Source organism: Pteronotus mesoamericanus, unplaced genomic scaffold (assembly GCF_021234165.1).
Source record: "Pteronotus mesoamericanus isolate MK-2021 breed Mesoamerican mustached bat unplaced genomic scaffold, CSHL_Meso_final contig_65, whole genome shotgun sequence".
Taxonomy (NCBI): Eukaryota; Metazoa; Chordata; class Mammalia; order Chiroptera; family Mormoopidae; genus Pteronotus; species Pteronotus mesoamericanus.
This window is the reverse complement of record NW_026555228.1, coordinates 3,997,133-4,023,392: the sequence shown is the minus strand read 5'-3', so window position 1 is coordinate 4,023,392 and position 26,260 is coordinate 3,997,133.

Below are 26,260 nucleotides of genomic sequence, written 5' to 3'. Positions count from 1 at the left end.
TTTAATTACATAAAGTATTTGTATATTTACAAATCAGAAATCCTTTCGTGCTTAAAAAGTAAACTCTTCCATATATTTACTCGACTGTATCTTGCATCTAAATATGTGAACTGTTTAACAATTTTTTATTGAGGTCTAACATATACAACAAAGTACTTCTATATAAAGTGAGTTTTCACATATGTATACACCCATGTAACCACGAGTCATGCCAAGACAAGACCATGTCTAGCACCTAGAATGTGAATTCACACACCTTTACCAGGCAACATCCAAGTGGCCCCCAGAAGTAACCATGATTCTGGCTTCATCTCCCTAGATGATTAACTTGAACCTGTTCTTCTTCATAAAAATGAAATCATGCAGTATACATATTTTATCTCGCTTCTTTAACTCAAGTATTATGTTTGTATTAGCAGCACTTTGTTCTTTATGCTATTATATACTATTTCGTTGTATGATTATGCTACCTTTTATACCACAGATGTAATGGAAAGCTAGCATAAGACCTGTCACAATGGTAACTGAGGTAGTCAAGAGACTGTTTCACCACCAATAGACAGACACAAGATAACAGCCAAGACTGGTCCACCATATTCTTGAGGAAGAAGAGAAGGTGAGAGGGCGGGTTGGACAATACTTGACTAGCTCAGAACTTGTTCTATATCATATTGCACTGCTCACCTCGCCCTCAGATGTGTGTATTGTAAGAAAACACAGAAGTTCCTAAAATTACACAAGTACATCAAATTGGGAACAGTAGCAGTAATAATATAATATTCATTAAAACTCATAAACAAGAGGGAATTCCAGCAAGATGTTGATCTATGATGGCTTCATCTTAATGACGCTTTTCTTAAGTACTTGACTTCAACTACTCTCTTCCATCATGACACCTTATTAAAAAGCTTTCTTCATAGATATAACTTTTTTTCTGCACTCTTCCTTCCTCTGAGTGAGATTCATTTCACTTTATAATCAATATGCCTCGTGTTCCTTTGTGCATCTTTCAGCCGGCTGCTTTCACATTATTTAATTTGTCTTAGAATTTCCTAGAGGCTTAGATTTAATGCCGTCAAATAGAACTGAACAGCCTTTAATCACCAGGTTTGCATGGAATGGTGTTAACCCAAGTTTAATGTACCTGAGCCCCCAGGGATGTTTGTGAGAACTGAAACAGTGAAAAAAATATTTGTCTGAGGTTTCATTTGCAATTCTTGTGACTGAAATGCTTGCTGATATCATTAGAGTTTCGACTCAGACAGAGACAGAGAAAGGATGGCTTCCCGATTGTTTTATGGTGCTCTTAACCTGATAATTACAAGAATAGAGCAACCCCATTAACAGTTAAAACTAAATACCACACAGAAAAATACCCTTCAATAGAATAAAAACAGCTTTCCTTTAGATCTTGTTTAACAATAATTGCATGTTTTGGTTCCTTTCTAGTATAACTGCTGAATGTTCAAATGTTCTTCTCCTGATATGGATAATTTGAACAAAACACAAATTGTCCATAATGATTCTGTAAGGGTGAACCTCCCTCACTTATAAGATTAGCTATATCTCTTCATCACAACTTCCTCTTTTATGATAAATTTCTTGCCCTTTCATTTATTTACCACCATCTCCGCTTACAACCGTTGATGAAAAGCCTTCTCCTTTGAGCTGCATCTCTTCAATTCCCAATTCCCTGCGCCTTTGTAGCCTGAGGCGTACTAGGTAGAAATCCAAGAATTGCTGAGGGATTTTCCGGCAGAGATGATAAGTTGGCTACGGTAAAACAAGCTAAGAAGCAGATAATTCACTCAGGTTATTTTTCTTCCTTCAAAGCAAACTAAAGAGGGAGAGGGTGCAGCTATTAAACAAGCAGTCAGCAAAGCCACATGAGAAGGTTCAGTAGACCCCAGAATGCTTTGAGGAGCCCATTTCTCAAGCTGAAGGCTGAGCTGAGAGAATTAGAGGAAGCGTAATCTTCTGATCAATCAATCTACACATTCTTAATCCTGGCTGCTCAAAACTTTCCCTATATCACTCACTGCATGAACCATTTAGTCCATATATGGATTCCAAATCTCCCAAGCTTTTCTCCCTCACATAATTTTCCCAAAAATGGGCTGTTGCTTTGTATTTCTCTTTTGAGATGGTATTTCATTTGGTGGGACTATCAGCCATACGGAGCCCCTTCCAGAAGATAGGAGATTTAGTACTGAAAACCCGGTCTCTCTCCGCAGGGCAGGGTTTTCTTTCCAATCATGAGGCAGATACCCTCGCTCCTCCTAAGATATCCTCAGGAAGGTTCTGGTCTCAGTGAACTTGAAAGAAGACAAGAAAAAGGTGAGTGAACTCAGAGCTCACTTTAAAGCACAGAGTCCTTGCTTTTCACTGCACATAAACAATTTCTGAAAGGACTGTTTGTTGTGGGAATGTTTCTAAAAGCATTGTGCTCCAATGAAATGGAGACCTATTGTGAAAAAAACAAGGCACCACTCTATAAACTCCTAGGGACAGAATTTTCACTAATCCTCCTTTTTCTCTCTGGATTCTTTTTTCTCGTAGGTTAAGATGCAGATTTTTATCTATCATTTGCCTCAATGTCAATCTGGATAAGTCTTAGAAGCTCTTTGATTTTCCTTCATTTTCATTGTTGTAAAACACAAGCTAATGTACTTTCCTTAAAATGCACCAAAAGCTCTTGCAGTAAATATATTTGTGAAACATTCACTTTGATATAATCTCATAACCGCTGAGACTTTGCATGCAAAGGGCAATATTTTGTTGGTGTGCGTTCCCATTAGGGAATACTTTTATCAGAACTTCACGTCGATGGAAATACTCACCTGGTGACCTGAACGCTCAGTAATGGCAGGATGAGTGAGGTCCTCGGAATCACAGAACACCATCTATATTCTCAGCAGTCTGAGACCAGCAGGAAGCTGGTCAGAAACCGAGTTGACTTCTACACCAAACTGCTCTCAAGTTTTATTGTACAGATAGGATGGAGAACAGAATTTCTTAGTATGTTCTTGAAACTCCCTAGCCCTGTTGTCCCCATGATCACACAGAAATTCTTCATGAGAGACCGTTCAGGTCATGTCTGATGTCATTGATAACTAACAGTTAGATGGCTGGACAAGGCAAGATCCCGTCTTAGAACCCAGAGTCTTTCTGCTTTAGGAGGCTTCAAGACCTGCTTCTGCAAGTCTAGTGAAAGGAATGCCTCACCCTGAATTCATGGTTTAGTGACTGGGAAACTTAGCAAGAGAAATAGAATGTATTGATTTGAACTCTTTGCACAGCTTTCTCAAAAACACACGAAGAAGGTAGGGGGTGGGGTGGAGAGGGAGAGACAGCATGGACTACCAAAAAGTCTAGCTGAAAAGCCTCTGTGGAACGAAAACAGCCCATCCTCTCTTGAACCAATTTAGTGGCCTGGAAGAAGTAGAGCATTCTCCAGACTCGCCTCAGAGGAGCAGAGTAGAGCAGTACAGATGATGTCCTAATTAAGACGATTCAGAGGAGCCAGGTAGAGGGCTCCCTCCTGGACAGGTGTACCATGGCCTATGAAAACCTCTGAATGTCCCCTGGCACACATACTGGCTTCGTTTTGTTTACCCTTACATTTTCTAAATTTATCTGACCGTGTAACCCTATTTTCCCGTAATATCCTATGCAACTAAGATTCCATTTTAAAAAACACTCCTGAGGTAAAGAAGCGCAAAGCATTGCGAGTCCTAGCACCCTCCCTGTGACTGCAGAAACAGCTCTGGGTGTCTGCCCCACACCCTTCTGTCAGAACCCCACCAGCTCGGACCGTCCATTTTAATGAACTCTGCATTAATGATGGTGATGCCTACATATTAATTTAGGGTCAAGTTCTACACTACTAGAAACATATTTTAATGTGTTACATTCAATACTACACTGGGATGGTGCCTCATATAATCATTACAAGCAATCTGTTATGCCATTTTTTTGTCGGGATGATATCATGGAGAAAACTAAGCATCATCACAACATGCCAATACAAAGACTTAGAAAACAACACTAGGCCAGGATCTGCCATTTACCACTGAGACCATAGATGAGTCATTTTACCAGCCTGAGTTTCTCCTGCTTCACCTGTCATTTCAGAGGGCTGAAGTGAATGACCTCCTGGGTCCCCTGCAAGGCTAACCTGCCCTCAGGAGAGGCTCCAAAGGCTTTTTTAAATAAAGACTAGAATGAATGACTGTCCTGTTTCTGCTTTCTAAACCTGACGTTGACCTTATTGATTATTTCATGTTGAAGGCTGGATTGTAAATGCAGTTTCTAATTATACTACTCCAAAGAGGATACTGGAGATCCTTTTTTTGGTATCACTAATATTCATTCATTTATCCGTCCATCTATTCATTCACTCCTCAATTCAGCCATAATTTATTGAAATGTTTACATACACCTGGTGTCATGCTGATCCTGGAAATGCAAGAAGCGAGACTAAGAGAAACCATAGCCACCCAGAAACACAGAGTTTAATAAAAGATACAAACAAATAATAGATACTGTTCTAAAGTCATGCGAGAAGACTTTGATTGTAAGTCAGGGTTTCTCAACCTCAGCACTACTAACATTTGCAGCCGAGTCTCTGTTGGGGGCTGTCCTGCGCACCATAGGGTGTTCAGCAGTGTCCTGGCTTTTATCCACTAGATGCCAGCAGCACCCCACAAACAATGGATGTCACGACAAAACTGTCCTCAGACATTTCTAGGTATCCCATGGGGAGCAGGAGGCAACATCACCTTTGTCTGAGAACAACTGATTGGAATGGATTCTTTCATTGTTAGATTTTTCTACCTGTGAGCTATGCCCTCAATGACCATGAGAATATAATTTTAAAGAGAGCAATTAAGTCATATTTTGGGGTGTATAAATTTAATTTTATAAATATTTATTAAATACCTCCAGTAGGTTAAAGTGCTATGCTTTTCACTGAGAGTTTTAAAAAATTACTATAACGTAATTTGCAACTTAGAAAGGTTTACAATCGCAACTGGGGGAAGGGTGGAACACAGGATACACATAACACAGGTCATGGTAGGAAAGTTCCAAAAGCAGCTGTAAATGAGATAGCACATCATTCATTCAACCACCATTTCCTATTAAGTGAAAGGCACTGTTTCAGGCTTTGGAGAGAAGGCAGTTAAAAAAGATCATTGCTACCAAGACGGAGGAAACATATGTATGTCAGAAGGCAGAGACTGCTTATGATCCAGACAAAGAAGTGGGAGGCACAGAGACTGCGGAGGCAGGGAAGACCAGAAGAGGCCATCTTGTGTAAGCAGCACCAAGCACCACGTTGGCTTTTGTTTAGAGAACAATGAATCTAGGCTACCCTAGGCAAGGGAGAAAAGCTCCTGTGTTCCCTGGATCACAGTTTCTTCCAATGCATAATGCACAATGGGCACCTGAGACCTAAGTCTTCAACAAACTCTTCTGAGCCTTCCCCGTTTCCCAGCTCTCTGAGTCAAGTCTCTGCTGGGCTAGTCCTTCGAATCGCTGACCTCTACTTCTGAGTCACCCTGTCATCATTACCGCTGATAGGGTCTGAGCTACTTAACTGAGTACCCACAAACGCTATAAAATAGAGTCCTCTTGCGACCCCCCATTTGCCCTCTTGTAGCTTTTCTGGCATCCTTCACACCTGACTTCTTAGGGACCTTTATGTTACACCAGCTTTTGCACTGGGGGTCCAAAGAGTCAGCTTCTGCTGGCCTTTGAGCTTTAGTCCCTAAAGTCTGTCTGGATTCTTTGGGCTCCTTCCGTCTCAGCAGATCTCTTTGTCCCAGAGCTGTTTGGTCTCTCCTTTGGAGAAAGCCTTCTGGACTGCTCCACACCACCCCAGTGGCTCTGTTTCTAGGATGCCTCCCTCTCAGCTTGGTTCCCTCACCCAAGATCCAGCACGTGAGGGGGCTGATAGGTGCCATGCCATGAGCAACGGCCTTCTTATGGATTATTGCATTTTTTTTATAATCCCCTTGAATACCATGTTGCAGACTTTCCTCCCCTACAATCCATCTGCTAAAACTATCTCTAGGTTACTGTCTCAGAGTGCATTTTCAACCTGACGAGAGCCAGGCATATTCATCATGTAATGGTCTTCTAGAAGGTCCTTGCTTTGTCATCCAACTCCTTTTGAATCTAAATAATAGGCTACATGTCAAATGCTTTGGTGTTTATTTCAAAATTGAAATCATTCCCCAAAATATGGGACAGACATAAATTCCATGTAAGTGAAATCATTCTCTTACCCTGTCATGTGGACACAATTTCTTCCAAAATGAGCACATAATGAAGAGAATAAGTCCTCACGAGTGTACAAGTATCCTGTCAAAATCCTCAATAATGTTAATAGGACTTTGAACACTCAAGCTTAGGCTCTGCTGACGCCTAAAAACTGGAATACTAAAGGAACCATATGTCCTGACTGTGAGTGTTACAGTCCCAATAACATGGGAGAGAAGGCATCCCAACTCCTCCCTCACCAGCTGATGGGCTCCTGGAGAGGACGCAGATGAAGTCTAAATACAGGGAACTCCAAGGTCCTATCACTGTCTCCATGAGTTGTAAACAAGTCTAGTGACATTCGGCAAATCTGCGACTCCAGTTTTGGAACCAACAGGCATGTTCTTCATTGCTTTCACTCCAGTTAGTCATCACAGATATAGGACAAGTCACTGGACTCCTACAACCATTAATTGTTGGGATGCGGTCCATGAAGTTCAATTAGAACATGTTCCCCTTGGTCAGAGAACCACAGGACCACACTGAGAACCAACCGAGTAGGCAAGGGGGTCTCAAATTAAAAAACCCAGACACATCCACTGAGCTCACCTAGCTCTGTGTCAGTGGTTTCCTGAATCATCCTGGATAATTTCCTTTACCCCTGGTCCCCCTGTCATTTCAACTGAGAGTGATGCTAGTGTGAACTCTCTACTTCCCTGTGGCGTTCTCATAATTAGATAATATCTAATAACACTCAGAGCTCTGCACAAAACACGGCTCTGCAAACATAAAATCACAATTGCTTTGGTGACTCAGTCTAGGAAATAACGCAAGCACAGATGTTGTTGACTTCCAGTGTCACAAGATTCTTCTTGTCTCTTTTAACATGACAGGCCAGGCTGGACCCTCAAAGAAATGTTTATTGGAGCAAATTCAGGGACCATGGGATTTTGGATAGCATTCTTCAATGCTAGACTAGACATTTTTGAGATTTAGGAAAATAGTCCACACCACTGAAACTCGGTTGCTCATTCAAATTAGCTAAAACATTCTGAAATAGAGGCCCAGCTTATTTTCCCTCCTTTGAACTGTTACATAGCTACACACACTCTAATTAAAGTTTTTAAGATAATAAAATTTCAATTATAATTGAAAATGAGGGAAAACTAGTTGGAATCTTCTTCCGCTGTGCCTTTTTGTAAACTCTGTACTCATTACTCAAAACTGCAATTCTAAAAATTTAGTAACTTATCTTTCATAACATATTTGCTATTTTCTTCAACATTTCACTGTAACTTATTCAATGAAACTTTATGTTCATACATTTAAAGCTCTCTAAAAAACTATTCCTTGGAAAAACCTAACCAGTACCTTGGTAAGAAATTAAATACATAAACCAAAAAGATTGGTGAACATAGTTTTATTGGCTCAAAATAATGAAAAATCTGCCATCAACACATGAAATTGTCTTTTCTATCAAATTACCATGGCGTTCATCGCTGAGCCAGCATGCACTCTGTTAGAAGTTCTACTTCTGATATCAGTGTTCCCCAAAGATTTTGTATTTCTTCACTTAAATCTTTGTCCTCTTCCCATGCTGTCATCCTCAGATCGGATGGAGTTTCTGGCACAGAAACAATGATCTCCATGCCATGTGGGGATGAATCCCTGGGTAATCACCAGTATTGTTTCTGGAGTGAAATACCATTGGGTGATGCATCCTTGAGCATCTCTCTTAATTTTGAGAGCATATATTTTGATGCCAAGAATGCTTGACTCTAAGTGTTGTTCACTCTGCTGCGGATGAATAGCATTGCTCTCTACCAAAGCTTTTGAACAAAATCTTCTGGAAAATTTGTATATACATGTGTATATATATCAGTATATATAATATGGATATGTATATAATGGGTAAACATATATAACTCATCACAAATCATCTTATGTTTATTTAATTTGATTGTTAAATGATACAGATATTCAATGGATTCCATTGAATGGGGTGGTAAAAGAAAACACCCTCAAGATCTAAATATAAAGGGCAGAATTTTTTAAAATTTGCAACTTACATGTAAAAGGCAACAGACTCACATTGTCCATCTGCCCACATAACTGCATTTCAGCTCCTGAAGGGCAAATACAATACTTGATTTAATTAAAAATTTATCCTTCTATTTTTAATGCAGCTTATAAAAGAGCTCAAAGAACTGGACAGGAGATTTACAAGGCACGAGCTAAGTAGAGTTGTAAAATTCATCAATAACTTGCATACAATATTGTCAACAGACACTGCTTACTTCAGAGAGCTATAATGTAAAGGCAGCCCGTGTAACAATGCTTTACAAAACACAGCACTCAATTTCAATAAGCAGATGACATGCTTCAACTTGGAACTTAACCTTCTTGTCAATATTCTCCCCAAAAGGATGATGGAAACTATATCTACCTTTAGAAAGCGACCTGAGAGAAATGTCACGTTTCCTACTCTTTTTGCATCTCTGAAAGGCATTTCTTAGTATACGTAAGGGGGAGTAAGAAAAAGAAAACAAAAAACAAAAAAGCAAAAACAGAACCACTACAGCAAAACACTAAATGAATTTCAATATGAGATTTCAACTGAAAGCAAATGGAGACAGGAAAGGGTACACTTATTCATTGCAGGGGTCAAGCCTTCCTGTGCCCCAGGACCCCCAGTGAGAACAGTTCTTCTCCATTCAGACCCAGAAGTCCCATACATTTTGAGTACTTGAGGACAAGGAGAGTCATCAATATATGGAAAAGTTACTTCTGGAACCCACTAAAAGTCAGCAGCAAGTCAAAAACAAATCTCTCCCCATCTTCTTCTGATCCACTGGTCAAGAAAATCTAGCAAACACACCATTCACATCAAATGAAACATAACTCCCTCATCGGCATGCAGTCTCCCCTCAGCCCGCATGTCCCCACACCCAGCAGACACTTCATGGTTTACCTTTTAATTACTGGATTCTGTCAAGGGTCCTTCCTACTATATCCAGGAGGAATGCAAGATGATGCGTGCGCTTCACCCCCAAGTGGCATTTGACTCCACTCCATGCAATCACTCAATGCAGTATGGATGAACGGGCCAAGTTCAGGTTCACTGCCCTACAGTGTCTTTATTCCTCACAGCACATGACTAGAGAGCAAGCGAGCCCTGCTGCTGGGGACGCTCGGCTCCCGTTAAAAGTAATGGAAAAATCACGTTGCAAAAAGCTCTCAGCAGGCTCCCTCTCCCCACTCTCGCTGTGACAAAGTTAAAGCTGCAGCCTTGATAAAGGAGAACAAAAGAAAAATACAATACAAACTGCCTCCCTGGAGGAGCTCTCTCCGAGCAAAACATTATCGGCACCAGGCTTGGGGACAACAGGTGAAGCCACGTAGGAAGCCTTGTACTTTAGTGCCCGGAGAAGCCCAGGCAGCACTGGACGGGCGCCCGCAATGGGCAGGCATCAGTTGGCCCGCCCGCGTCTCTTTGCAACGTGCCGTGGGTGTGCATGAGGCCAGCAAATGAACATCCAATAAACAAAAGAGAACACGGGAGACAGCTTAACCTCGCTCCTGCCTTCAGAGATGCCAGACTGCTCCGTGCACTCAGAACTCTCCTTTTACCAGCATTCAATTTGAATGAGCCGGTGCAAATGCACTGCTCATCCGCTCCTGAGAACAGGATGCATTTATGTGAAACACGAGGAGAATGCCTAATGGGGAGGGACCTTCTGCATTCCCAGAGCTTCTATTACAGGGCTAGCTTACATTTCACTGCCTGAACCACTGCCAGCACCCCCTGCACTCCTGCGAGCATTGTGACTTCCAGCCAACGTCCTATCCACACACTCACACGCGCATGAAACGTTGTGAAGTCTTGTGCTGAGAGAGGCACCTTTTGCAAGCTTGCATCTGCACCGATAACGCTGGGTGACGGTGATGTTCAGTCAGCTGACTCTGCCATGCTTCGCTGTTCTGTCAATCAGCAACTTTGAAGACAGGAAAAACGACCACCAGATGCACTGTGGTGTGTCAGCTCTATGCTGAGAAGTCACTGCTCCGAGGGCCTTTATTAGCAATGAATTCCGGAATTCAGGCTGCCATAGCTTTAATTCGTCTTTGATGTATCACATTAAATCCAAGTTTTAAAATAGCCCACTGTCAAAAAAGTGTGTGATGTTATGTAACATAATAATGAGTGGCTACTAGGACACATGCCATCTCATTAAAATGACCTGCTGCCAGCAGTGAGCGAAAGCAGGGCTCTTGGTACAATTAATTTTATATTTTCCCCTCACATGCAGCTCACAGCTGATTGAGTTGCAAAGACAATACTGTAACAGTGCTTCTTTTTCTTCCTTAAATGTGCCCCAGCTGTCTAGCGTGCTTTGGAAATTATATTTGCGTGGTTAGCTTTTGCTATGCACCCGTGTTCAGGAACTCGGGACATAATCTTGGTGTGACCTGGCAGGGACTTTTGGTCACTGTACCCGGTCTTATGCAGATCTCTGGAAACTGTCACTACACACCACACTCACAAGCTAACGATACTTTATAAATTTTAATTCACCACATAACTAAAGGTATTATACAGGAAGGATATGTCTTTCAAGCAATCAGAAATTTCACATCTACCAACTGAGATGGATACAACTCTATAACTTTTCTCCTGGATTCAGGTACCAAGGAGGTGGCTTACTATTATTATTGTTTTGGATTACAGGTGCACAGAAAGACATTTTTTTAAAGAAAGAAAAAATAAATCTAGTGCAAAACCAAGCATAACGTTGTTGGGTCACATTACCTACTATAAGCACATCTTTCAAACTATAGCCAATTAGTCCTTCAAAGGACTTTATTCAACTGAGTGAGGGTGACTCTGTGTGTGTGTGTTTGTATGTGTGTTTATGAATTGATAGTATGGGGATAAATATCAGATTGTATAAATCTTATCCTAGATGTCAATGGGAAATTGTGAAGAATGGTTAGGAGATATTGCAAATAGTTAATAAATCCATTGAGTTAAAATAAAATATAGTATATTCTAAGATTAACAACACAGCTAAGCACACAAATTCAATTTCTACTACTAGCACAGACATTGGAAGCCATTAGTGTAAGACTGGGAAGCAAGAGTGGTGATGAGAAGGAGAAACAGATGCATATATTGGCATCGATGATTAGGAAAGAGATTTTTTAGGCAAACATTTCATCCAGCTCTCTCAGAAGCTATTTATGATAAAAATTGCTCACAGAGATATAGCCTGGAAATTGGAGGATGGCTTCCACCATTTGGGGAAATATGAAAACAGCTGGTGGGATATACTGATTATAAATACCGGTTCAAAAATTCCTAATAAAAGATGCTTGGGATGGATCAATTCATTGCTCCAAATAAGCATTTTTGGACTGCCTCCCATGGACCAGGCTCTGTGCTGCCCCTCAGGGCACACAGAAATGAAGGATAGATCATTCCTGCTGACCAGATGGGGAACATGTTCTTGGGATTCAGGATACCTGTCCTCAAATCCCCCAAAAATTCTTCTGCCAATGTCACATGAGATGACATTGCAAGATTCCACAACAGTGATTTCTAAACAAATGAGCCTGATCTACCCAAGTACCTTAGAGAATAAAGCCAATAAGACAGCAAGGAGGGTGAATCCCTGAGTACCAGCAAGAACATCAAATTATAGGATGTTTCCCATGACCTCATCATGGGGAGATAGGCTACAGTTTTGTTATATGCCAAAGGGGAGACTACAGATATGACTAAGGTTATTAATCAACTGACCTTCAAAAGGAAAGATTAGATTTCTGATCATGATGGAGGCATAGGTAGACATGCTTCGCCTCCTCTGACAACCACAAAAAAAAAAAATTACAGCTAAATCTAAAAACAAATAACACCCAGAACTGGCAGAAAATGGAACTGTATGGAAGTCCAACAATCAAGGATTTAAGGAGGCCACAATCATCTAGATGGGTAAGAGGGGAGGAGAGGAGATGTAGAGACAGGATGGAGTGGTGAGGAGACACAATGTGACACAGAGAGGTGTCAGCAAAACAGGCACAGGCAGTACCATGTTCACATGTAGCAGATAAAAATTGGGAGGGATACCTTGGGAGCAAGTGATCCAAGCCCCAGGCCAGACTGCACAAGCCAAGGTTCTAGCCCTGAAAAGATAAATCCCCATAACTTCTCGCTGTCAAAACCAAAGTGGGTTGGGGCAGCAGCAGAAACTGCCAGATTCTCAGGAAACTTCACTTAAAAGGCCCGCATGGTCTTAAAACATAAGCAAACTCGCCCACTCTGGGATTCAACACCAGAGTAACAGCTGGAAGGGCACCAGTCACATACAGGGAGTGGGTGAAATGACTAGAAACAGGGTGATTGCCAGGAAAACCCCTAGAAACCAGGCCCCTCTCCAAGGCTTCCCCCCACACAGAACCACAAAGTGGTGAAACACATGGTCTGACCCTGGTGATTACCTAAGGATCTACCCCACACAATTCACAGGTGTCTCTTACAGGGATCAAAAGCAGCTCTACCTACTACCCAGAAACAAACACTGGGAGGCAGCCAAATTGAGGAAACAAAGAAATGTGGCCCAAATGCAAGAACAGAACAAAATCCCAGGAAAAAAACTAAATAAAACGGAGATAATCAACCTATCAGATGCAGAGTGCAAAACACTTGTGATCAAAGAACTCATTGAGTATGGCATCAACGTAAAGGAGTAAATGAAGGTCACCCCAAGTGAAATAAAGGAACAGGGAACCAACAGGGAAGGGAAGGAAGCCAGGATTCGAATCACTGATTCGGAACATAAGGAAGAAATAAACATTCAACCAGAACAGAAAGAAGAAACAAGATTTTAAAAAAATGAGGATGGTGTAAGAAGACTCTAGGACTCCTCCAAATGTGCCAACAACTGAATCATAGGGATGCCAGAAGGAGAAGAGGAAGGGCAAGAAATTGAAAACTTATTTGAAAAAATAATGAAGGAAAACATCCCTAATTTGGCAAAGGAAATAGACATACAAGTCCAGGAAGCACAGGCAGTCCCAAACAAGTTGGGCCAAAGAGGACCACACCAGGACACATCATAATTAAAGTGCCAAAGACTAAAGAGAGAGAGAATCTTAACAGCAGCAAGAGAAAAGCAGAGAATAACTTACAAAGGAGTTCCCATAAAACTGTGAGCTGATTTCTCAAAAGAAACTTTGTAGGCAAGAAGGGACTGGCACTAACTATGTAAATTGATGAAGAGCAAGGACCTACAACCTAGATTACTCTACCCAGCAAAGCTATCATTTAGAATGGATGGTCAGATGAAGTACTTCCCAGACAAGGTAAAGCTAAAAGAGCTCCTCATCATCAAGCCATTAGTACATGAAATGTTAAAGGAACTTATTTAAGAAACAGAAGATCAAAACTATCAACATTAAAAAGGCAACAAATGCACAACTATCAACAATGGAATCTAAAAGGGGGAAAAAAAACCCAGGCAAACAATCAGAACAGGAACAGAATCATAGGTATGGAGATCATTTGGAGGGTTCGCAGCAGGGAGGGACCGAGGGGGAGAATGGGGGAAAACATGCAGGGATTAAAAAGCATAATTGGTAGGAACAAAACAAACAGGGGAATGGTAAGAGTAGTGTAGGAAATGGAGAAGCCAAAGAACTTATATGCGCAACCCATGGAAATGAACAAAGATGTGGGATTGCCGGATGGAAGGGGGGAACCAGGCATAGGGAAACAATGGGGAAAATTGGGAAAACTGTAATAGCATAGTAAAAAATAAAAATAAATCAATAAGAAGAAAATAAAAATGAAAGATTAGCCCTGGCCGAGGGGCTCACATGGGTGGAATGTCGTCCCATACAACACAAGGTTGTGGGTATGATCCCCTGTTAGGGCAGATACGTAGGTAGGGGTTCAATCTCCAGTAAAGGCATGTACAGTGGCAACTGATCAATGTTTCTCTGTCTCTCTCTACCTCTCCTCTGCCCACTCTAAAATCAATAGACATATCTTTGAGTGAGGATTTATAAAACAAAAAAAAAGGAAGATTATTCTGGATTATCTGAATATGTACCACAGAATCACATAAAACGAGAAAAGGAGGAAGGTGTTAAGAGGAAGTAACCAGGCGCTAAGGCCTTAAAAATGGACGGGCACATGTCAGTAAAATGGAGAGCTCAAGCCTATGAACGACAAAAAACTGAATTCTGCCAACAGACACACACCTTCAAGGAGCACCCAAGCTCTAGAAGCTGATGCCACAGCCCTGACTGATAACTAGAAAGACCCTACGCAGAGAACCCAGCCATGACACGCTGGACTACTGACTTAAAAATACTATGAGATAATAAATGGAGGTTATTTGTCACGAAGTTAGTGATAATTTATCACACAGCAAGAGATGACTAATGAGCCAGGTCTGCCCATACCCAAGGTGAGTGCTCTACAAAATAGTCATCCTGCTTTGTAGATCATCGCCATTCACTTGGCTCTCCCCTCGGGAGGGTAACACTTACCAATGCCACGGATGTCACTGGATGGACAAGCCAAGTCATGTTCATTTCCATGGGTTGTAAGACACTATGCCAACCCAGGGAAACCCAGAGGCTGGGAAGCTGGTTCTAAGACTGATGGACTGAGGTGGAAGTATAGTACAAATAAGTCCCAGACTCTATACTAGAAACGGGGGATGCAGAGGCAAGGAAGGCAAGATCATTGTCTTCTGTGGGGTTGTAATCAAGTCGAGGAGACGGCACTTCTAACGAGAAGGCAAAGCGGGACTCAGTGAGATGCCAGGAGCAGGGCATAAAAGCCCTCTTCTCATTTGTAGGCATGGGGATGGGGAGCGGAGGGAAGAGGGGCTCGAGTGCCAGGTGGTGTGAATACCCAAGCTGCCAGCTGCGTTTGTACCAAGCCCCCAAAATAACTATCAATTACCAAATACCCCCCTTCCCCAAATCAACATCTTACATAAAGACGGGCTGTGCTCTGCACTTACATAACTCGGCCGCACTCACCTTACCCCAGGATCACCCATGGTGGATTCTGATTACATTTAAAATGTTGATAATTGGTTCATCTGGATTTTGCTGCACTCGTTTGGATTTTTTTAAATTTTGTATTATGATACTATTGATCTTTGGGACAGCATTTCATGACACCCCTTGAAGTTTTGCTCCGCAGGCGAGTGCCTCACTGGCCTTCCCCAGCGACGAACAAGCAGAGTGGACAGGGCAGCGAGCTGCCAGGCAGGGCTGGAGTCGGTCCAAGCTCAACTTGGATCATTCTGGCGTGGCTCATCGGTACAGTGTCTGCCACTGTCACTTAGGCATTCTAATTCGGGGTGAGACGTAAGTCTCTCTCACTTCTTTGTACTCCTAAGGTTTGCTACAGGTAACATTGTAACTTTATACAATGGCACCCTCACTCCAAAAGTTATCAATGGTTCCTAAGTTGCATAAAGATTTATAAATGGTCAGCTTTATTTTCTTTAAATCTGTTCCAAGTATTAATCTACTTTACTGTTAAATTTGAGTAATTTCACTGCAGAAAATGTACAGAGCCCCCATTCTAGTCATGCAACACATCTATGATGAAATCTGAGCTGGCCCTGTCCAGGTGGCTCAATTGGTTGGAGCATCACCCCCTAATGAAAAGGTTGTGGGTTTGATTCCTGGTCAGGGCATATACCTAGATTGCAGATTCTCTCCCCGGTTTGGGTGCATATGGCAGGCAACCAATGGATGTTTCTCTCTCTCCCTAATTCTCTAAAAGCCATGGGGGGGAAATGTCCTCCTGTGAGAATTAAAAAGTAAATAAAAAGAAGTAATAAAAAAACAAAGAAAGAAAGAAAGCTGAACTGAACTTCAGACTTTGATGAGACAAAGGCCATACTTAGATTTTCTGTAATTTTAGTATAACCAGGTCATACTACTTCTGTAACTTCAGGCAGGTTGTAATGCAGCTCATCTTAACTGTCCGCTGACCTGGGAGATGAAGGTGACCCCGCCATCACAGAATCCACTCTCCTCCTCCGAAGGCCACCCCTTTGTGGCCATCTTTCTGTGCTCCAATAAAAGGAACATTGGTCTCCAAAACGCTGCTAGAAGGAACAGTGACTAAGTTCGTATTTAATTAGATCATTTTTACAATAAGGAGGATTCTTGTACCCTGGAGTCCTAAAAAATAGCAGGAGAACGCACCGAATTGCTTTGAGATTGTCAACAACCCAAATTGTCCAGTGCGATTTTGGCTTTGTTGAGTTAGGAGATGATATTACTCTATTGTCAGGTTCATGCTGCTTCCTTCCAGCTGTGAGTGGGCTTAACACAAAAGGAGTTCCTGGGGCCAATTTAAAGCAGCAGGTAGAAATTTTTACATATCTGAATCAAAATAGAGAGGAAAAGTATACACCACTTGCTTTGATAAACTCCTACTATTTATTATGTGGGACCGAGGTTCTTCAAAGAAAGCAATTTGTAGAGTTTTAGCAATCAACATCTTATTATTACATAATGAGTGAAGTCTCTTCAAAGCAACACAATGTCATATGAAAATTGGAATTTTTAAGCTCCTAGGTTACAGCACAGGAAATATTATATTCTCTCTGCGAAATTAATTATTTCCTTTCCATTAAGCAATCTGTTAGAACTCCAGTAATTGAACAAAACACTCTGATCCAAGTGGGTGAATCAACCTGTCCTGTGAAAATATCCAGTCATGCCAATTGTGATTCTGCACTTACTTTACAAATCCAGGGCTAAGTTATACAAATTGGTGCATTTCATACCTGAGGAAAGCCAAAATATTCTGCAATATTGTTCCAATTACCTGGTAAGGCAGCAGGAAGAGAGACCTCATGGGGGCTGTTTTCCAGAGGTCTAAGGGACCTCTCTGCCACATCAGGGAACAGTGGGGCTGGGGACGATCCTTTCCCTCCATGCATTTCCTGGGGACCATCCTAGAGGGTGCCTGGCTCGAGGTGCTGGAAAACTAAGGTCTTCAATCAGACACAAACATTTTGATCGTTCAGAGTTCACTCTCTCCTCTGAGCAACTGCTTCAAACCAGATTGAATGGGAGGCCAGGTCTGTCAGCACATGACAAAGGGGAAAAAGCCATGGAATCTTCTAGGAGTCTTTAACGGGTTCAATAACCATTTCCAGGCCCAACTGATAGAACCCACAGGAAAAAAACAATGTGGCTAGACACATTTCTGTGAGAACCCAGGACACCTGGTCTTTGCAGCTCTATCAAGAATCCAACTTGGCCACTGGGAATGAGAGGGGATGTTGGTGGCAGGGATGACCACAGAGGGGACAAAATGAGTGGAAGAATATCCCAGCCTGGATGAGGATGGGCTGAGGTGACATCACCACGCTTCAGCCAACAATTCACAGGGCCTGTGAGCTTAAGGGACGACTCTCCTCCCAGATGGTGCATTACAATCATGTGGAAAGAAATAAAAATTCTCGTGTGTGGCACAACCTGAGATTTTACATAATCAGTCTAAGCTGTAACCTGAACATCATAAGTTTTAAAAGAAATTTAGGTAAGGCTAATGTCCAGCCAAATTTGGGATGCACCAAAGTCAGGCTGAGAGGTTCCTGGCAGCTTCTGGAAGTTAAAACACCACAAACACCAGGAGCCAACACATGACTGAAGTTACTCCAAAGAACAGAGACAGGAAATCTGAATCCAGTGAAGCAATTCTCACAGAGCCTAGGCTTGTCGGGGGTCAGCTCCCAAGACACTGAATGGTTTCTGGAAGTATCTCAGCGTTTATCAAAGGCTACCATTCCACATTTATTCTTATGTAGGGTTGCTTGATAAAACACGGAATGCTGCGCTAAATATGAACTTCAGGAAAACAATAACTTTTTTAGTTATATGTATATCTCAAATACTGCAAGGGTGATGATTTTGAATATAACTATGTCCCAAATATTTCATAGGCTATACTTCTACTAAGAAATTGCTGTTTATGTGAAGTTGTATTTAACTGAGCATCCTGTATATTTATTCACGACATCTGGTTACACTCACAGGCCTATTTATTGACCTCACGGGTCAGTCACTGGGCTAAGTATTGTAACACATTTGATATTCACAGAAATGACCACTGGGCAGCTCTGAAGACTGAGCCCTGAAGAGATCATAGCCCAAGAGACCCACAGCTCTCCTTCCTCCTGCCTTGGGCAAATTTCAGAATGGAGACATAGGCACATGTGTCCAGCCATGTCCAGGGGCCCTTGAAGCAAACACCTTGGCCATCCTTTGCCTCAGTTCCCCCTCTAGGCATTACGAGGATTCCTGTGAGGTGTAATGAGTATCAAACCAGACACTACAAACCAGGAATCCCTTGACTGGTATATAACAAAGACTCATTAAATGGTAACAACCACTGTCATGACTAATGAGTTGATTTGAATAAGATCTTCCATATAGATTAAAATGACACCAAAAGAAATAAAATTTTAATATATGCATTATAGGCTCAGTTAAGATATACATAAATTAGTTTAGAAAATAACATTTAATTAGGGTTCTACACACCACCATGTTTTATTTTTTCCCCTCTGGTCATTCCACCTGCTTCACAAAAAATCTTGACCAGATGATCTAGCTGGGATGAGGTGGAGACAGAAGATATTCATCTGGCTATGCAATAAGGATAGCTAATTATTTCCTGTGTATTGGGGGGAGCAAATCTACATTTTATTTTGATTACTGATATAAGGGAACAGTGGTGCTAACAAAATCACTAACACAAGTATAAAAGTACGAAACTCAAGTAGTAAAAGAAAAGAGATGGTTTTACAAACGAACCCAGTCTGAAGACAGCTATGGCAATTTGGTATGAAACATAACTATAGGTTTCCCAGCAGTAGAGGCAAAAAGATAAACAATCCGTTACAGGGTTACCTGTCTACTAACAGGAAAGGTATTTTATCAGGAGAAAGGTCTGCTGGAAATAAGATTAATGTATCACTTAGCCCCTCAGATAACACAGTAGACTGGGTCTATTTTTCTATTTTACTAAAGATACTGAAGCATTCCAGGCTCCCAATATTCTTAAGGATAAATCCCTGGGGAGAAAATAATCAAGTAACAACTAATAAAAGTATGTTTAAGCAAGATGGTTTAGGTTCCAGCAATTATAGAGAGGACCAGGTAGGTATCTATCTAGCTGAAACATGAAGAATTACAACTACGGCCCATGGTTGGCCAGAAACTTTCGTTACTCGCACCAGAGAACTTTGTTTAGGGCACTCATAGTGCTTTGTGGGCATCTTCAGGGTCTTCTTCCTTGAGTAGGAGCTGTTTTCACAGGACAGGGGATGGGACCAGGGGACACAGCATGGGGCTGGGCAGGGCTCCTCCAAGCTTCCCGTTCTCTCCCCTGCCTCTACCAGGGTCCCTACTGCATCACTGTGAAATCCAAGGGAGAGGTCACTGCTTTCCTCAGAGTAAGGATGTGAACCTCCTAGGGGAAGTTCCTAGTAAAGCTCCCAACCAAGTCAGCTTTCGCTTTTTGTTACTTTTCTTTACATCCTATCCCAGTTCATAACCTATGAACAAGGCGAACACTGTGAAGTCAACTCTCTGCGCACATTTTCTCAGTGAATTGTACCGCTTATTAAACAGCATAGATTTTCTTTTTTGAAAAACAGGAAGATTACAAGGAGTGAAAGAGCATTTGTTTAATGTCAGAAAAACATTTCACATGCAAAAGTTCAGGCCAATAAAAAATAGAGCAATTAACTATTACAGAAGAGGCAAAAATTATATACACCCACACACACATATGCCATGAGTAAAACATAATTCATGACATCGTTATGAACTGTGACTAGAACTAAGACAAAGCAACAACCAAGTCCTAACTCTTCAGCCTGGGAACAGTGTTGGCTTGCATCTGGCCTGACTCTCCCTCACTGATCTTCAGTCGAACTACATCAAACGAAGTTCCCTGAACCATCATGCATTTGATATGTCAGTGCCCTTCTTTATAACACAGGTTTCCACTGACTATGAAGCTCACTATTTCTCTTCAACCCGTCTTGAACTCCTACGTATCTATCAAGACCCAGATTAAAACACCACCTCCTCCATGAAGCCTTCCCAGGATTTCCCAGGCATAGTAATTAAATCACCTTGGCATTTTATGCAGATCTTCAATACTTCTCACATTGCATAATTATGCATTTGGCATTTGCAACTTTTTAAAATTCGGAACTACACAGCTCCTATTCTGATGTATTCATCTTTCTGTCTCCAGTGTTGAGACAATATCTAGCAGGAGGAAATACATAATGAATTTAAAATCAGTTCAGACCAAAAGGAGGCTTCAGTTAATTCAACAATATAACTGATGTTCTAAGAGTATTTCTTAAACCTGGTTTGGACACAGACCAGTAGGATTCCAAATACTTGCATGGTTTCATAAGTTATCAAAGAATTTTCAAAATCACAGTAAGATGGAGTTTAACTGTAAAATGTCCTCAGATAGACAAGACTGCCCCGTGAAAAGAGGAGGAGGTGTTCCACATGTCAGAGCTGAAACACCAAAGCCAAATCCCAGCAGTGGGAGGTACCCACAAGCACGTTGGGTGGGCACTCCGGCTACATACCTGGGTGGCTGCGTCCGGCTGCTGAGCGACTGGGACTTACACAGTCTGAGGTGTGGCAACTACTGATTTCTATGCCATTGGAGCCCTGCCTGTCCTGGGACTCAAAAGTAAAACATTATGTTTCACTAATACTTCACACATGGCCTGTGGAAGGTGCATCGTTGGGATAAGGCCAGTATTTTGAAAGAATAAAATATCCTAGTAGGGGTGTAAGTTACCGAAGGGTAGCATCAAGAATGTTATTGTGCAATGGGCTTTCATTCCTAATATTTTGAGAGACACAAAGAAAATTAAGATTGACTACAGAGTTGGAAAAAAAATAAATGGACAGATTTCTACTAAACTCTAATTTCACTGCATCTCCTTTGCTGTCTATAGTGGGTTGAATGGTTCCCCTAACAAGACATGTCCATGTGATGCAATTCGGGAACGGGATCTTTGCAGATTAATTAAGTTAAGGACTTCATGATGAGACCATTCTGGATTAACTGCCTGGGCGCTAAATGCAATGACAACAGAGAGGATAAAACACACAGGAGACATCCGTGTCACAAGAGAGGCAGAGACGAAAGTCATTCTGTGATGAGTTGGTACAGCCTCCTCGGGGAGTGTGACCTGGCCACCCCCCTGATTTTGGACTTCTGATGCACGCAACTGTGAGAGAATACCCTTCCTGTTGTGTTAAGCCTCCCATTTTCCTACAGCGACCCTGGGAAACTAACATCCCGTCATAGGTCCATTCACAAGCATATGTTCTTGCCTCAAAGTATGTGAAAATCACTGTGTTCAACTCTTACATCCAGCTCTTTGTCCTGGGAGCGGAAAAAGCTGAATGATGCAAATAGAATGATCAGACGGGTGTGCCCAGCAAAGCCTGCTGTGCTTCCTCTGCCTGCAATCTCGCATTAAGGCAGCCTGCTCCTGCGATTTTTAAATTACCACACAGAGCCCATGTCAAGATCAAGCTGGAATCATTCCTGAGTTAGCAAACGCGTTATTCCCCCTGACAATTGTATTTTATGGCCTATGTGTTCTACAGAGATTTCCTTGTTACTCTAGCTGAACTGCCATTGCTCAGGCTACTGGCAAAAGTCATCTTTCAAGACATACGTACATACTCTTCAAAATGTACATTACATGTTAGATTTGGAAACATGCATTGTCAGAACTGTAGTGCAGGTCATAGCTCAAGAAGGAGCTGATTTGCATTAGTTTGTAAGACAAGGTCATTAAATTCCACCATTCCATTGTTTCTAGCGGGACTTTTTCCCAGAGAAACTCCATCTTACTTTAATCACTCCGGGTTGACAAGAGTCATTCAATCGGATACATATCAAAAATATTCAATTCCTCTAAAGAGCCAGAGCTCGTGGTGTGGTACATACTCAGACAGCTATTTTTACAACATTCAACGTGATAAGCCTTCCAGGAAAATATAAAATAAAATCAAAACTCAAACCATCAAACTGCATTACTAAAATGAACAAAAGTAACATTTAGAGTAAACCTGAATCCAAGGGTCAGCGTCGCCATGCTAGATAATGACCTGGGCCTGAAGGGTCCCCTGTGGTCATCAACAGATGAGGTGGTAGCTTCCATGCCACGGAAGAGAGTGTGAGGTCTCCGGCCTCGCCCCACGGCACATGGACTGTAAACACCTGTGTAAACGTGAGAAGGGAAGGACGAAAACTCCCTCTGCTTCCAGCCCTCCAATAGAATGGAGACACTGTTGAGCACACTGCCCTGTGTTTGTAAACAAACAAACTGGTGGAAAGATGTGAGTAATAACCTCTCCAAGATTTCTTATTTCCAATCAGATTAACTTGAAAGTAATACTTCCATTGGCAAATTCTTTACAGAAAAAAAATACTAATTATTTGTATATGCCTGTGCTCCCCTTCATAAACAATATACTAAATATTCATGAAAAAATTAAGTGGGGAATATGCCCCGGTTTCCTTCAGTTCATCGGATTTATCTACTTTTATAGCTGCTTTAATTTACCAAATCCAAGGTCAAAAATCATCTCTGAGCTATTCATAGATCTACCCGCAATCACATTTGCAGCATCATGGAAACACACATCACGCCTCTCCACTGAGCATTGATGATTGCTTCCAGCATTCTGTACCCTTTTTTTTTTAAAGGCAATTGTACCCTTTAGGGCAAGCTTTGCGGCTTATTTTACAATACTGTTGAAGTTAGAAAAGTGATGTCAATCTGGAAATCCAGTTAAAAGGCATTAGGGATGACACATTATGGGAGGCAAAATCAAATCCTAAAAAACAGAGCAAGAGGATCCCTGAACATTGCTGATAGACAGTCCTCCCCTACCCCCCGCCCCGGCTTCTCAGTCTCCCAGTATTGACTTTCTGAAGCTTCCTCTACTTTCACTCTATGGACTGCACCTTCTCTGGGTTTTGATAAATGTCTATTGGCACACGAGGTCTGTCCCCAAAGCATCCAGCCATGTAATATGAAAAATAGAGACATTTATTGAAGAAGATGCAAGATAAAAGAAACATTGTACATAGGACCATGGCAACTGAGTCCCTTTCAAAGCTTTAACCTTCCTGAGGAACTCTGGTTCATTGGTAGTGGTTTGAATCAAGTGATTAGCAACTGCGGCATGATGTCCCTTCTTCTCTAGTAGCAGAAGCTGTGGAATGAAATTTGCCATGACACAGTTCACGCCAAGATCCTGTGTCACAATCTGGGACACAGTAGTTTTTGGAACCCCAGGATCAGCTTCTAGTTCTCGCGCTGTCACTCCTCAGTATTTGTTGATTGCAGCCCATTCACCTTCAACGTTCTCAGGTGTTCTCCTTGGTGCAGGCCTTCCAGAACGTGGATCACTTTCAACAGACTTGACCATCTTTGGAGCCTTTGTGCCATTTTTATTTGCGCTGCACTCATTGCATTGTCCCTGAAAGCCTTCTGAATCATCCGAATCGTTTACGAGGACGAATGCTCAAGCTTAATGCAAAACTGGGCGTGTATTTGTTGCTCTTCTCGCTCAGTCATTTTGAATGCGACGGCACGCACAGTACACATGCTCACTCCATGATATCTATGGCCCCCACTGACTACTATAGTAAAGTTGTTTCCATTCTCTCATGTGCATTCCAGTCCATTCTCCTTGGCTGCCAGGCTACATCAATGTCAAGCAAACTGCTCTCTATATTAACAGTGGCTGGACTTTATCTGGCCAGAACTTTTTATATATCTCCCATGATAATATCTTACAAGATAGTTTCCGTACCCTGAAAATAGACTGTGTTCTGTCTATTCCCCTCCTCCTCCCCCACTAGTACTGGCAATCAGGGATCTTTCTACTCCGTCCACAGCTGTGCCCTTGACACAATACAATGTCACTGGAATCGCACAGTATGTAGCTTTTGCAGGGTGGTTTCTGTCACTCAGTAATATGCATTTAAGGTTCCTCCATGTCTTGCTCTAGCTAAGAGTGAGTTTTGAAAAGTATTTTAACTATATTTCTTGGTAATGGAGTTATGTATTAAATTAGTTCTTAAAGACATTAAAATTTTGTGTGTCTTCAGAAGTCAATAACTCCCAAGGAAGAAGTCAATATTAGCTTTGAGATATTTCTATTCAGTGACATATTGCCACTGAAAAGGCAGTGACACAGTGTTCTCTTTCTGCCACCACAGCTGGCTGTGGAGACTGCTACCACCTCATTTTAACATCAGGGACTGTCTGCCCGGCAGTGGGTTTAAAGAACCAGGATGCAGCCCAAGCTTCAGAAGCAGTCCCGTAAGCCTACCTTTGAGCAAAAGGCAGCAGGCATTCCATTCATTACAATGTCCATTTGTCAAATTTATGCATGTGTCATTAATGGGATGAAATTTTCACCTGCAACATCAATATCTCAAGTGTGAAATATATTTCCCCCGGAGAGTTGTGGAAGAATTTGATTAGAGCTGAAACAAGCCTTATAGATGATTTTGAAACAGCCATTTGAACAAATCTAGATGTTAGGCAGTGAGGTCAGAAAGGGATCCATGGAGGGAAGAGGGGGTGACACTCTGGGAACCTAAGGTCGGAAAGGGGAGTGTTTTCTCCTCCGTTGAGCAGCGCTGCCCAACAGAACCTAATGAGATGACAGAAACAGTCTTTGTCCCTGCTACCACTAGCCACATGTGGTTATGATTTTTTAAAGTAAGTATCACAATGGTAGCAGGTAAAGTAAAAGGACATTTGCACACACACACACACACACACACACAATAACATGTTGTACAAAGTTACACATCTACTTGCATACAGAGCTTTTTTGAGTGAGATATAACTCACGAACCACAGAGTTCACCTGCTTCAAGTGTGTAATCCAGTAATGTCATATATGATTGTGAAACAATCGCTAATAACTCCAAAACAGTTTGTCATCCCAAAAGAAACCCCATATCTATTAATAGTGACTCTCCATTCTCCCTTCCCCAAGCCCCAGCCAATCACTATTCTACATTCTGTCTCTGTGACTTGCCTAATTTGGACATTTCATATAAATGAAATTCCAAAATCTGTGGCATTTTGCACCTGGCTTCTTCCATTTGGCATAGTGCTTCCAGAATTCACCCATTCATTCATGTATCAGTACCTCCTTCCTCTTTTTTGCTGAATATTATTCCATTACATGAATAGATCACAGTTATCCATTCATCAGCTGATAGGATGTATGGCTAATGATCACTTGAACTGTGCCTCGTGCACCTTAATCATTGAATTTGTCATTTTCCTTCATTTCATTATAATTAATTTAAATAGCCGAAAAAGCTGGTGGTTACCACCTTGGACAGCACAGCAGCGCTGGAGCATCAAAACAGGCTTCCAAATCTGTCTAGATCACTGGCGCATAGAAGCATGCTCACATGGCACAAAATCTCCCCGTATCTTTTGTTCTTTCTCCAGAATCTACAGACCATCATACCATATTCCCTGGGGTGCCCAGGAGACCAAAGGAGCAAAATATTCCTCAGCAAAGCACTCAAGTCAGAGCTCCTGCCGAACTGCGCTGGTTGTAGGGATCATAACCTAAGTTGAAATCTTGGAGTGCCTTCTTTCATTCCTCCCCAGGCAAAGTAGCTAGGAATGAACATTAATCTAAACACATCAATCTCTCATTTTCCATATTGTTGTAAAATGTATCATGTAAAATTTAGTAATTTAACCATTTGTCAGTGCACAGTTCTGTGGCGTGAAGTACATTCACGTGGTTGTGCAAAAATCATCACCATTCATTTCCAGAACATGTTAATCTTCCCAAACTAAGGTTCTGAACCCATTAGAACAGGAACTGCTCATTCCTC